At 42.0% G+C, this 12,380-nt stretch overlaps 1 protein-coding gene across 1 annotated transcript in view; it reads left to right on the top strand.

The window, feature by feature from the left end:
• LOC145521356 (tRNA (guanine(10)-N(2))-methyltransferase TRMT11) overlaps window positions 1–12,380 on the top strand; it is a 188,398-nt gene that overhangs the window by 84,751 nt on the left and 91,267 nt on the right. The window lies entirely within an intron of this gene.

Genomic DNA, 12,380 nt, shown 5'->3' with positions numbered 1-12,380 from the left:
GAAGATCATTTCCAGGATTGCTTGAGTTTTATGTATATTCCTCGTGCACTTTACTAGCAAGAATATCACTTAGCATAATGCCTGCATGTTAGGTAGTCCTGTAGTATGAATTTACAGTATAATCTGTGAGTGAACCTTAGGTGGTCTGTGGGCTGGCCTAGTTAATGATCATAATATGACAGACTATAATTTGCTTCTGGCATACATTAAAACATCTATAAAAGCCAGATGGTTACCTTGATGGTGTTTCATCATAAGTAACCTCCTTCCCATCCATTCTGGTGGATTTTTTTTTTTTTCCTCTTTTTCTGTGATAGCTGGGAGGGAGTAGTGGAGTGGGTGGTCTTTGGGGTACACAAAGTGGCCAGCAGATTAAAAAAAAAGTTTCAAATCTTCTATAAATTTCTAGCTGCTTCTTGCCCAGTGTAACCCAGGTTTAGGCCTGTTCACCACTAACTTCCTTATGACTAATTCTTTAAATATAGAGATTGAGCAATAAAACATTTTCAAACTATTTAAACTCTGGAAGGTAAGTCAGTGTTACAACTATTTCCTTATGGTGAAAATTCACTTAAAATTTGGTATTGCCTATACATTTAAAGAGAATGATGATTACAACTAAAGAAATTTATTTCAAGTCTGGTAAGGAAAGGTAGAGTATGACTTAACAGACGGATTATAGTGAATGTATTTATATTATTGAGTGAAAGATGTGCTTTAAAAGTTTGGGACAGAAACAATTGTTTAGGTAATATGTTTTATTATATTCTTCTAATCAGGGATGACTTTTTTTAACATCAGGAAATTAGATGTTAAGGTGGTTATCGAGATGCCAGTATAAGCAAATCTGACTCTTGAATCAAAGGCCTTAGTTGTTTTGGGTAAAAAGAAATAACCCATGCTGGAAGTATTATCAGGTATTGCTAATCCCAGGAGATACGTAATAGGCATAATGTTTATGTTTTAAAGAGTGAAGGTGACATGTTTGGGGGAAAATGATCTTTCTACCCCATTCTAATCTTCCTTGTAAACTCACTGTGGAACTAAGCTGATGTTAATAGTTCTAATAGGGGGAAAATCCATTGTAGATAAAGCAGGGCATAAATTAATTAATTAATATGGAGTATAGGGATAGAAATAGGAGGTAATTGTGGCTAAGAACATTGATGATCTTATTGTTGATTTTTTTGTTTGACCAAAGGGAGTAAATTATACCAGAATAAGGACTTTGACGACTTCTTACAAGAGCATGGTTTTTCTTCATTATAAGTTATTTAGAAAACTAAACATTTGTAAGGATCTTTTTTTCTTAGAAGAATTGTATTCATAGAATAAGCAAAACCTACTTGTATTTCCAACTCACTCACTCCCATTTTTCTCAGATATTTATCAAGTAATGTGGTTTGTAATCCAAACAAAAAAAAAAGTGCCTTAATCCAGAACATACACATGGACACAATAATACTCGACTGATGATGTTTGTACTTTATGAAAACATTGAGAGCATCTGTAAAACAGTGGTTTGAGAACATAAGGTCTAGAGTGTAAAGAATTGTAATGGAATGATAAACATATCTGTGATTCTATCTAGCCATAGAATCATAGAGACAGCACATTCCTAGCAAAGCTCACTAGGGAACCTGACCCTCTTCCCTCAATAGAGGTCTGCCTCAGGATGTTCATATGTTTCACTATGTGGGATAAGCAAGTTGACATTTAGGCATAACCAAGGCCAACCTGGAATTTGGCTCTTATCCCTTCCTTCATAAGCCATTGTAGACAGGCTTTTAGGGGGATGGAGGCTAAATTCTCATGGCAGTCTCCTAAGAAGCCTGGGTCACAGAACAAAATAGGCTTAAGAGATGAATGTTAAGATAAGCCCACTTCACTTTATGTAACTGCTAGCCCTATTTCTTGGGATATTAGGATGTTCTTAGTATATTTTTGTTCTAGCATTTGAATGTTCTTACTAAGATAATTATATCACAGTGATGCCAAACTGAATCACCCAAAAAGGAATCTGCTTTGACCTCTATGACTTTAAAATCTCTCCTTTAATCAAGCCTTCCCATCTCTCTCCTGAGGGCTTATCAGAAGAACTCTATTTTGTCTAACATCCAACAGTGGAGATTAGCTGGGCTTATGTGTGAAGTTAGTCAAATTTTAAAAATGGCTGAGGAGAAAATTAAAATTGGAAGTGAAATGGTACTTGGGTTGGGCTTCAGTGGTCTGCTTAAGTATTATATCTAATGTGATGTACATTTGTGAAGTGAATCAGGATGGTCAGAGCTGGTATTGGTGAACCTTTAAAAATCTGTAAAACCTCTTTAAATACTTGTAAGAACCTTTTTCTCTTAGAAGCGTTGTATCCATAGAGTAAGTGAAGTCTACTTTGATATTGATTTGTTTATAAATCATGGACTGGAGTATCTCACAAGTCTGAGTGCTTCCAGCACAAACAGCAAAACTTTTTTTTTTTGCATTTTTCTACAGTTTTTACCTGTTGGGAGACAATTCTTCGTAGATGTCTTGCATTTCTATATATCTTACTAAGGAGGCAATGACTCCCTACATTCTAGACTCTTTTGGTAGATGTGTGAGCACCCTTGAAAGATAGAGATATAGTGTCTCCACCTGCCTGCTCCCCCTTCTAAGAAACCGCAAACTACTGGGCTCTTGTCAAAACTGAATACCTGAGCCAACCAACCTGATACTTCCAATGTGGAGTGCATCAAACAAACTCACCAAGATGAGAAGGGCCCAGCAAACCTCATTTGTCAGATGGAATTGCTATAATCAAGAATGCAGCTGGCATAGCGCTAGTTGCATCTTGGATTTAGATGAAAAGGTGGCAGCTATCCGTTTGCGGAAAATTTTATCCCGCATTCCACATTGCCTGAAACAAAAGGAGTGGCTCAATGATTTCCTTAATTCTTGAAGGTTACATGTGCGGTGGGTTAAAAATACTTCTCCGTTACAGTTAGGAGATTCCTTTAAATGCCTTCTGCCTCTTTCACTGATGGATCAGCCAGACTGAAACCCAGTAGTGTTCAATAGGCTGCCATGGCCACTCCATTTCAGCACCAGGTACTCAGACCCAAAAATGGATGTGGTTGACCTGGTCCATGGGCAAAACTCAAAGCTATTCTCATAGCTCCAGCCAGTACCCTCTGCTGAGCCTTGTTATATTTTTACTGCCTTTTAGGCTGTTTCTGATGACACGGTTTGGTCCATCACTTGGAAAACTACAGATTGGTTGATTAAAGATACCCTTCCTTAGGAGCTACCAACAGCGGAAACAGGCTGGCTGCTGACAGAGCTGTCTGGGTCATTCTCTAGAATAAAGCTGTTGGTTGGGCTGACACCACCCAGATTGCCATCATTGTGGCCTGGATCCATCGTTGTCCCACATGTGACAGCACACCTGCCAATATGTAGACAGGACACGAAGTAAAGGACTGTGTTCCTGACGCAGAGCGACTGTTTGGTGCCAGGCTTATGACTCCTGCCAAAAAGCAGACCTGATTGCCTTGCGGTGAAGGAGGCCACATTGCATGGAGTGTTGTCCAGCCTGCTCCTGGCAGATTGATTATTTCAGATCTTTGCCCCCGCTCTCAGAGCTGTTGGTTGTGTGTCACTGCTGTTGGCACTTTCTTCAGTTACAGCATTGCTGTTCCAGTATGATCAGTTGACTCCAGCCACATCACTTTGGCCCTTGAAACTAAGTGGTGTCATGTGTTTGACTTTCTGAACCATTGGTATGACAATGGTATTATACCTTTTATTGCAAAAGCCACTCAACAATGGGCTGATAGTCAAGGTATTTGATAGACTTTCCATGCTCCCTACCATCCACAGGCATCTGGGATTTTTGAGCTTTGGAAATTTTCTCTGCATTGTTCTATGTTTTCTCTGGCAGTTGTTTACCAAGCCTTCTCAGAAAGGCTTAGTAATACATTGCTCTAGAGTTAGCTCTGAATAGAGCTAACTATTTTTTGTGTTTTGTCCTTTGTCAGACACCTAAGTCTTTTAATTGTTGGGTTTCATCTCAGAGACAATTGTTGATTAACAGCTTGAGCCTCAGACTAGGAAGGTTTCCAGAACTAGACCCAGAGAGGGAGCTGTGACAATCTGGTCCAAAAGGAGCCCTCTACCTGGTATGCTTTATTATTGATGTTTTAGCTGTAAAATCAATATTTCAGCTAATTTATTATCTTTAATTTTCTTCTCTTTCCATTTTCTTCTAGAGCCCAAAATATGTAATAACATTCTTTTCTATTTTATTTTAATGATAACTGCTTTGCCACGTACCAGTTGTATGTGCTACTCTACTTTTCCTTTTTTTATTTTAAGTACTAATTTTATTTGTTGGCTGTGGTGGATCGTAGTTGCTGCATACAGGCTTTCTCTAGTTGCAGAGAGTGGGACTACTCTTTTTTGTGGTAGGCGGGCTTCTCTTTGTAGTGGCTTCTCTTGTTGCGGAGAACAGGCTTAGTTGCTCCGCAAGCAAAATGTGGTATCGTTCTGGACCAGGGATCAAACCGGTATCCCTTGCGTTGCAAGGTGAATTCTTAACCATTAGACCACCAGGGAAGCTCCCTGCTTCTCCTGTTTTATGGGTTCTAAGGCTTGCTTGCTGCTGATTGGTTGATAAAAGGCATAAAAATACCAAGATGTGTAGGGGAACTGCATGTGGTTTGGAATCACTGAAGGGAGCAACAGAATAAGGCTAGAGATTATGGCAGGAGGGCTTTCTACCTCGCCTCCTGGGGGCAGAAGGGAAGCTACCTTGGGATTTTCGTGGGTGATATTGTCAGGCTTGGTCTATCATCACTCCGGCACTAGTGGTTTGGAATGAAGGGAGATAGATTAGAAGCTGGAATGCTAGTCAGAAGGTTGCTGCAGTCGTCCATCCAGCTTAGAGATGTGAGGATCTCAACTAGAGAGCAGTGATAGTAAAGATTGAATGGAGAATATTTAGAAGATGAAATGAGCAGTTCCTGCTGATTGATTGATTGCACCCAGAGATGAGTAATGGATGATGTCCAGAGTTCCAGTTGGGTGACAGGGTGGATAGCATGACACACAATGGAATAGAAAATAGAAGAGACCGTGTGTTTAGGTTTGGACGGACAAACATCCTGAACATGAGAAGCGTATGGAACAGGCACAGAAAACTGCACAACAGACTGTTGAGTATTCAAGAGCAAATCTGGATAGTGGTTGCAAATTTGAGGAGCAGAAGATCCTTGCCTGAGAAAAGAGCCACTGAGTAAAGATACCCCATACCGGTTCATTCTGTTGCATGATGTGTATATTTAGCAAAGAGAATTGGCATGACCCAACACCTGTCAGACTGAATGAGGTAATTCCAAAATTATTTTGAGAAATTTATATTTTTATTACAAATATCACCTAGTGAAATTCATCTAGTGAGATGAAGTTGCTGCATTGCACTGTTAGAAGCTGCAGAGAGCAATAACCCTGGCTTTGGGGTGATGAGCCCCTGTCCAAACTGGATGAAGGCATGCACCTCATTTATTGTATATGTTCATGAGCTTCATCATAGAACTTTAAAAACTGACAAGCTGTTGTTAGTTGCCTCGAAGACAAACCTGCTAAAGAAATGGGCCACCATGGTTTGGACTATGGATGTAGAAAAAGGAAACCTTGAGTTTTTTCCTCTTCTCCTTATCCTTTAAAAATACTTCCCCTTTCTCTTTTTTAAGTAACTGCTTATAGCTTTTGGGTAGCAACATAAAAATCACAGGGTAGGCCAGAATGTGGGGAAATTTTTAATTAAGTTGAGGGTCTTGTTTGCTCGTTATTGAAAAATATTGGGCCAAAATCCCAATTTCCCTCTATCTCTTTTATATATATACTTATGCTTTTGGCAGAGTCCATGACAAAACCTCTTCCCAGTTAGGGATGGGCCAAAAGCCTTTTCTGAGGCTCCTACTAATTTGGATTAAACTGACTGATTTGAAAGCTTCACACAGAAATTCTGCCAAGAAATGTCATAAGATCCCTTGACATTTAATTCTACAAACAGTCTTATCTTTTGGAGCAAAATAGATGAGTAAAATTTTACTTTCTGATTTTTGCCTTTGTTAGCTTGTTTTCTTAGTTTTGGAAAAACAGATCAAGAATCTGGAAACAACAGAACTTTGTTTTTGCCTTCAGTTTGGCTTTCTGAACCCAAAGAGAGGTCTTGCATGATGCTAACTGGGCTCCTAAGGAAAAAAGGGCAACATAGAAGACATGACATGTTTCCATGAGCTGTGAGTGGTCCATGAGACTCGATCCTGCAGCAGGTGATCAACCCTCCATGAGACTCGATTCTGCACTGGTCACCTAGTGCACTAGACCAAGAGTTAGACCTCGAAGCCAATCAAGTTGATCTCTGTATACTTCATTGTCATTCTCGGCATTGAAAAAGATACAGCCCCTGTCCTCAATGAGCTTCAAGTCCAGGGGGCCACACGTGGTAGCAAATAATGAGCTAAGAAGTCAGTTTTTCCAGAGGGTAAGTCCATGTTGGGTTTAAGAGGAGCAGTTAATCACTTTGAACAGTGTAGAGTCTTAATCATGTGTTTCTGATCCTTTGACATGACACGCGAGGTCTTGCTCATCTTGGAGAGTCTGTTCCTTCCAGGGCCAGCCAATTCTGAGAGGTAGTAAAGGACTCACCTCTCATATGTACACAGAGCAGCTCAGAGCCTACAAACCCCTACCTCCTCTCTCAGGCTCTCATACTCTGGGCCCCTCTTCCCACGTAATAATCACTCAAAGTCCGGGCACAGATAATAGGGACAGACCCCAGAGCCCACAGAAACTTCAGACTAGCCGCTCCCAAGCCCCCTCACCCTGCTTCTCCGTTTGTTCCTGCGGGAACCCCCATAAAGGAAACCTTCATTTATTTATTTATAAATAAATAAATAAATAAATAAAAACCTTTATTTATAAAGGCTCTTACCCACATTTTCCCCTACCTCCCCTCTTGCCTTCTGACAAATCTGTGTGCACCGGCTTGGCAAGGCCTGCCCTCTTTGGGGATCTTTGAGGAACAAACTCTTTTCATTGGCAATTGTATTCTGACCTGTTGGTCTCAGCAAACCTGAATAATCAGGAAATCTACATTTTCAGACACACAGTGGGAGAGGGTTGGGTCCAGGAGGACTTTTGAGAGAGGCTGACATCTAAGTAGACTCCTGAAGAAGAAGCCGTGGAACTTGCCAGCTGATGTCAGTTTGTGTGAGGGCGGGGGGGATTCCAGGCATCTGGAAAAGCACACTTGGATAGCAGTTCAAGTAGCTCGGATACTTGGAGCTCAACTACAAGTGTTGGATGAATAGAAGAAGTGAAGCTGGAGAGGAAACGAGGGCCAAATCATGAAGGACTTCCAAGCCTTGCTACAACGTCTAGGCTTGAGGCTTGAGGCTTGAACTGGGAGCAGCTCCCTCCCCATGAAGATCGTTCCCTTATGCTGTTGTCAAGGCTCTTCAGGAAGTTGTAGCTTCTTGCAAAATGGCTCCCTGTGGCTGAGATTCTTGACTTCCTTGACAAATGTCGCATGTGATGGAGTTTTGTGACTTTGCCACTGCTCTAGGGTCTGTTCTTTTCTTGGTTCTGGATCTCAGCTAATGACCTCTGAGTAGGGAGAGCCACACCGAAGCAAAGCGTTATCACCTGGGAGCCTCAGTTTCTTCTAGTTAGGCTCCCTTCTCAGGCTCCCATTACACTGTGTGAGAAATTTTCTGGCTGAATGCAGCAGAAACCTCCCTGACCTTGACTGACAGATACTTGCTCCAGAGCCAAGGAACAGTCTTGAGTTGGCCTCCTGTGTTGAGGGAGATGATTTTTATTGGTTTCACTCTTCACACAGTGCTGACGGTGTCAGCTTGCAGAAGAGCAAGCTGACAAAAATAAAGACTCTGAGTTGCCAGCTCGTGTTTGTCCGTATTTCCAAGGACAAACACAAACCCTGTCTCCAGGAGCTGCATCTCTACTCCAAAACAAATGAGCTGTTGAAGTGTCATGATTTTGAAATCCTAGCAAATGGATTTCAAAAGGATATTTTACTGATCAACCTCAAGAAAGCTGTCATAAATAAAAAACAGTTTGTTATTCAAATACTGTTGCTTGTTTCAGAGATTTGCCTTGGGGTTCATTGTTCTTACATCTCAGAACCCTGAGCACTTCTCCTTGAAGTAGGCTACCAGGAACATCCAGTTTTTTGTTTTTTTTTTTGAGTCATTATATTCTGATGACTCTTTAAAAGCCCATAAATAATGAGAATGAGAAGGAAGGCAGGATGAAATCCTCATAGCCCTTGTTTATCATCCTTCTTTCCTCTTCAGCCCCCTCCATCATTCCCTTCTTGCTTCTCCTTCAGCATTTACTGCATACCCAATATATACCAACCACCTTGAACAAAAAGGTGATAGAAAGTGTGTTTTTCATGCTAAGAAGCTATATACATAGTCTTTGCTTAAGGTGATTTTTGTTAAACTATTAAAAATCATATTCTGAGTTTCAAAGTCTGGTACTTAAAAAGACAAGCAAAAATATCAGACAAAACCTGTACTATGCCACTTTCAATATGCTGCTCTTTTGCTGAGAGACTAGTGAGGTTGAGAATGGTGGGGAGGTAGGCTGGGGATATGTGTGCGTGTGCTAAGTTGCTTCACTCATGCCCAACTCTTTGCAACCCTATGGACCACAGCCTGCCAGGCTCTTCCATCCATGGAATTCAGGCAAGAATACTGGAGTGGGTTCCATACCTTTCTCTAGGGGACCCTCCCAGCCAAGGGGTGGAACCCATGTCTCTTATGTCTCCTGCATTGGCAGCCGGGTTCTTGACCACTATCGCCGCCTGGGAAGTCCCCTTCAAACAAGCTAGAAGAGTCTAAATGTGAAGCCATCATTGCATCACACACGTGGGACAATGAATGGCGAGAACCAAGTGTGACTGACGCTTTCTGGTCGGGCTCCAGGAAGGCTCTTCCAGCCAGATGGTGTTTGGGCCAATAGAATGAGACCGAGTTCCTAAAACCGAGGACAGTTTTAGTCTTTGATCAGAGAACGGAGAGGTGAGAGTTCACACTCTGTGGTCCATGCCCTCCCTGACAGATTGTGCTCCCGGCTGCTTTAGAGGGTCTTGACAGGGGGGAGTGGGGAGCAAAGCTCCCATGGGTGGGCATGCGAGCAGGTGCTGCCAGGTTGCTGGGGCTCCAGATCCCAGCGGGGCGTGGGGGTGGGCGTGGTCTCTGCACGCAGCCCGCCACCATCTTGAATTCTGCCTCTCTTCAAAGCTGGGGTGTTGGCCCAGCAGATTCTCGTCAGGAACACCAGGACAAGGTCTCTGCCTGCGGCATCTTGCGAGCAAGTGAAACTAGACTAAGCACAAAGGAAAAGGAAAAATGAAAGGTTAGGCTTTATTTTACTACCCAGATACTATGTTTACTTCCTAGGAATTATTCATGGGCTTTGCTGGTAACAAAAGGACCCAAGGTTATCCGCTCCGTCCCAGCAGCGTCAGGACAGTTCTGACTTCACCTGTGTCTGTTTCTCTCACTGTTAACTTAAAAATAATAACGTTTACTTCTCTATCTTCTTTGGAATGAAGGTATATTGAGATGATATGTATGAATGCGTTTTGAAAGATTGTTCCGTAAGGAAGAGAAAACCCAGAGCCCAACGCTAAACCCATCAGGCGTGTTTGTCACAGAAAAGGTCGAATCCTCCAGGCTATCGTCCAAGAAAGTTTTCACTTGATTTCAAAACTTGCAACGAAGAACTTGGAGGGGTTTTTGGGCTCAGTAGGGGAAGGTAAAAGATGGATTTATTTCCTGTCCATTTTCAGATCCTTTCTTGAGTCCTCCTGTGACCTAACGGAGGCAGTATCCTCTCCTGGGTGCCTGACTAAGCAAAGAATGCGACTCCTTTTTTTTTTTTTTACAGTTATATTTATTTATTTTTAATTGATTGATGATTGCTTTACAATATTGGTTTGATTTCTGTCATACATCAACATGAATTTGTAGCTGCCTGGTCGGCCGCCTTTGGGGTCAGCTGAGACTTATTTCCTGAGCTGCTTGATTCCTTTCTGACTTGTCAAGTGGTTTCCAATAAAGAAAAGATCTAGTCAAGGTTACTTGGAAAACCATGTGAGTCTGGGAAACAAGACAGACTGCTGGAGGGCTGTGTCTTCAGGATGGACATCACCATTCTCCCTGAGGCAAAGCGTGCTGCACTGGGGAGGAAGTTGTACTTTGGGGAGGAATGAGGACTCTCCGTGCAGTTGAATATGCATGTGTGAAGAGGACCTGGCCTGATAGCTGAGGGCTGGAGCCCTTGTTTATCCACAGGAGATAGGAAGCGGGGGAGGGAGATAAGGTGAGCTTTGACATGTGTATGACCCCAGAAAGGCCATGTCTAGGGCAGATAGCAGCTCTGGTCGGCTGTCCACTGAGTCTTGTGTGGTGACAAATAAAGACCCCTCAGTTAAGCGCACAAGACCCGTGTCCTCTGGTCAGTGAACTCTGGCGCAGTTATATCAGAGGAACCCTCATCTTATGCCCTTCCTAGACTTCTTCTTCTTCTTTTTTTAAGAGACTATTACAGACTCAATAAATGATAAACTTGTTTTGAACATTCATTTTCCATTAGGAAGCAGCCTAAACAAAGCCCAGGTTGCCTGGGAGAATGTCTGAGGTTGCAAGCCTTGACTGCCTCCTCGTTCCTTCTTCCTCCTCTCCATTCCTCGGTGGCAGGAAATAAATGCTACTCCACAGGCAGCTGTCTGGTGGTCTCAGTGGTCTGTGTCTTGATTTTCTGATGCTGGGAGTTGAAGTCTTAAGCATTAAGTTTTCTTTGAAGTTATTGTAAATTATATGTCTGGCTGGAGATGCTTTCTATTCCTTAGTCTGTTAGGAAATCCCTGGAAAAGTTTAGAGTCCCTACTGATTGGAAGGGATTGGTGGTCAATATTGAATCAGAACTCTGAGCACTGTAATTCTAGGAGAAGTCATAGCCACCAAAGAACCAAATAGGCTTGGTTAAGCAAGTTGCTTAAAGGAGCTTTGTAATGGGTTTGATAATAATTAGAATAATTAAAATGCTTCTGCCCAGGCAGCAATTAGTCTTCAGGAAATACACTGAAAATGTGTCATTTACACCATTGCCTTCAGTCAGTCAAACCTACCATCTGTATCTGAGAGGGTTTTAGTTTTTTGACAGCAGTGGAACTCAAGACACATAGGTCAAGCCCTAGCAGCCTAAGAGATTACCCCCTTGTGGCTCTTTTTGTCTTCAAATTCTCTACTAGAGCATCTTTGCTATAAGGCAGGTGAGGACTGAGAGGCTTAGCAGGGCAGCTCCATCTCCCCAGTAGTATTTCAAAAGGATAAGGTCAATGTAGATGATGGAGCTGGATGGATTTTTGTTATCGCACCTCAGATGGATTTAGGAGCCTATGTTGGGTCTTGAGATTATTCCGTTATATACCTTTGGAGGTACTGGGTCCTTGTACTTCTGCTCTCTATCAGCCCCACTCTATCTCCCTATTGATGGCCAAAGACGTGGCAGGTAAAAGCTCCTGTATAAATTGGATTAGTTACTATATTTCTAAGTTTCTCTTCACTTCTAAGATTCTGGACCCAGAACGATACCAGAGGTGGTATTAATCCAAGCCAATCAATTGTATATCACACGGTTCAGGATATTCCTTCTTATTCTCTCAATGTATTTTGGACCAAAGATCATGTGGCTAAAATGAGGTCTTGTAAACAGACCCAAAACATAAGTAGTAGGAAAAACAATGGGTAGAAGGCAGAGGCTAGGCATGAGGAAATTCAATGAGCTGCAGTACTGATAATAATTACTAGTATATACCAAATATTTAATAGATGGACATTGAGATAAGTGCTTTTTATGGAATATTTCATCTTCATGGTCAATTCTATGCCTTTGGAATTATATGTCTTTTACAGATGAGGAAACTGAAATTCACAGAGACTAAATGAAGTGAGTGGTTTAATGTTGAATGATGTTAGAGGTGGGATTTGAACCTGCATCTGACTGATGAGGTCTGTATGTTTGACCATTGCAGTCTACCAATAGCTCGTCTCCTATAGACTGTAGGTTTCTCCAGGATAAGGCCTCTGGCCTATTTCTCTAGGAGTTCTCAATACCTAGTCATAGTGTGGTTATACAGAATTACATCTTTTTCTCAAGGGAGTGTAAGGCCTCCATTGACAAAACTGCACATTGCCATGTCCAAAGACAGCTCTGGAAAGGTATTCAGAAAATTCTTCTGGAGGAAAGGAAGGAAAAAACTCATGGTCAATGGAGATGTGGGTGAGAACTGTTACTGTCGG

This window comes from Giraffa tippelskirchi, chromosome 9 (assembly GCF_054371585.1).
Source record: "Giraffa tippelskirchi isolate mGirTip1 chromosome 9, T2T-mGirTip1v1.2.pri, whole genome shotgun sequence".
Classification (NCBI taxonomy): Eukaryota; Metazoa; Chordata; class Mammalia; order Artiodactyla; family Giraffidae; genus Giraffa; species Giraffa tippelskirchi.
This window is presented reverse-complemented; position numbering and strand designations above follow the sequence as displayed.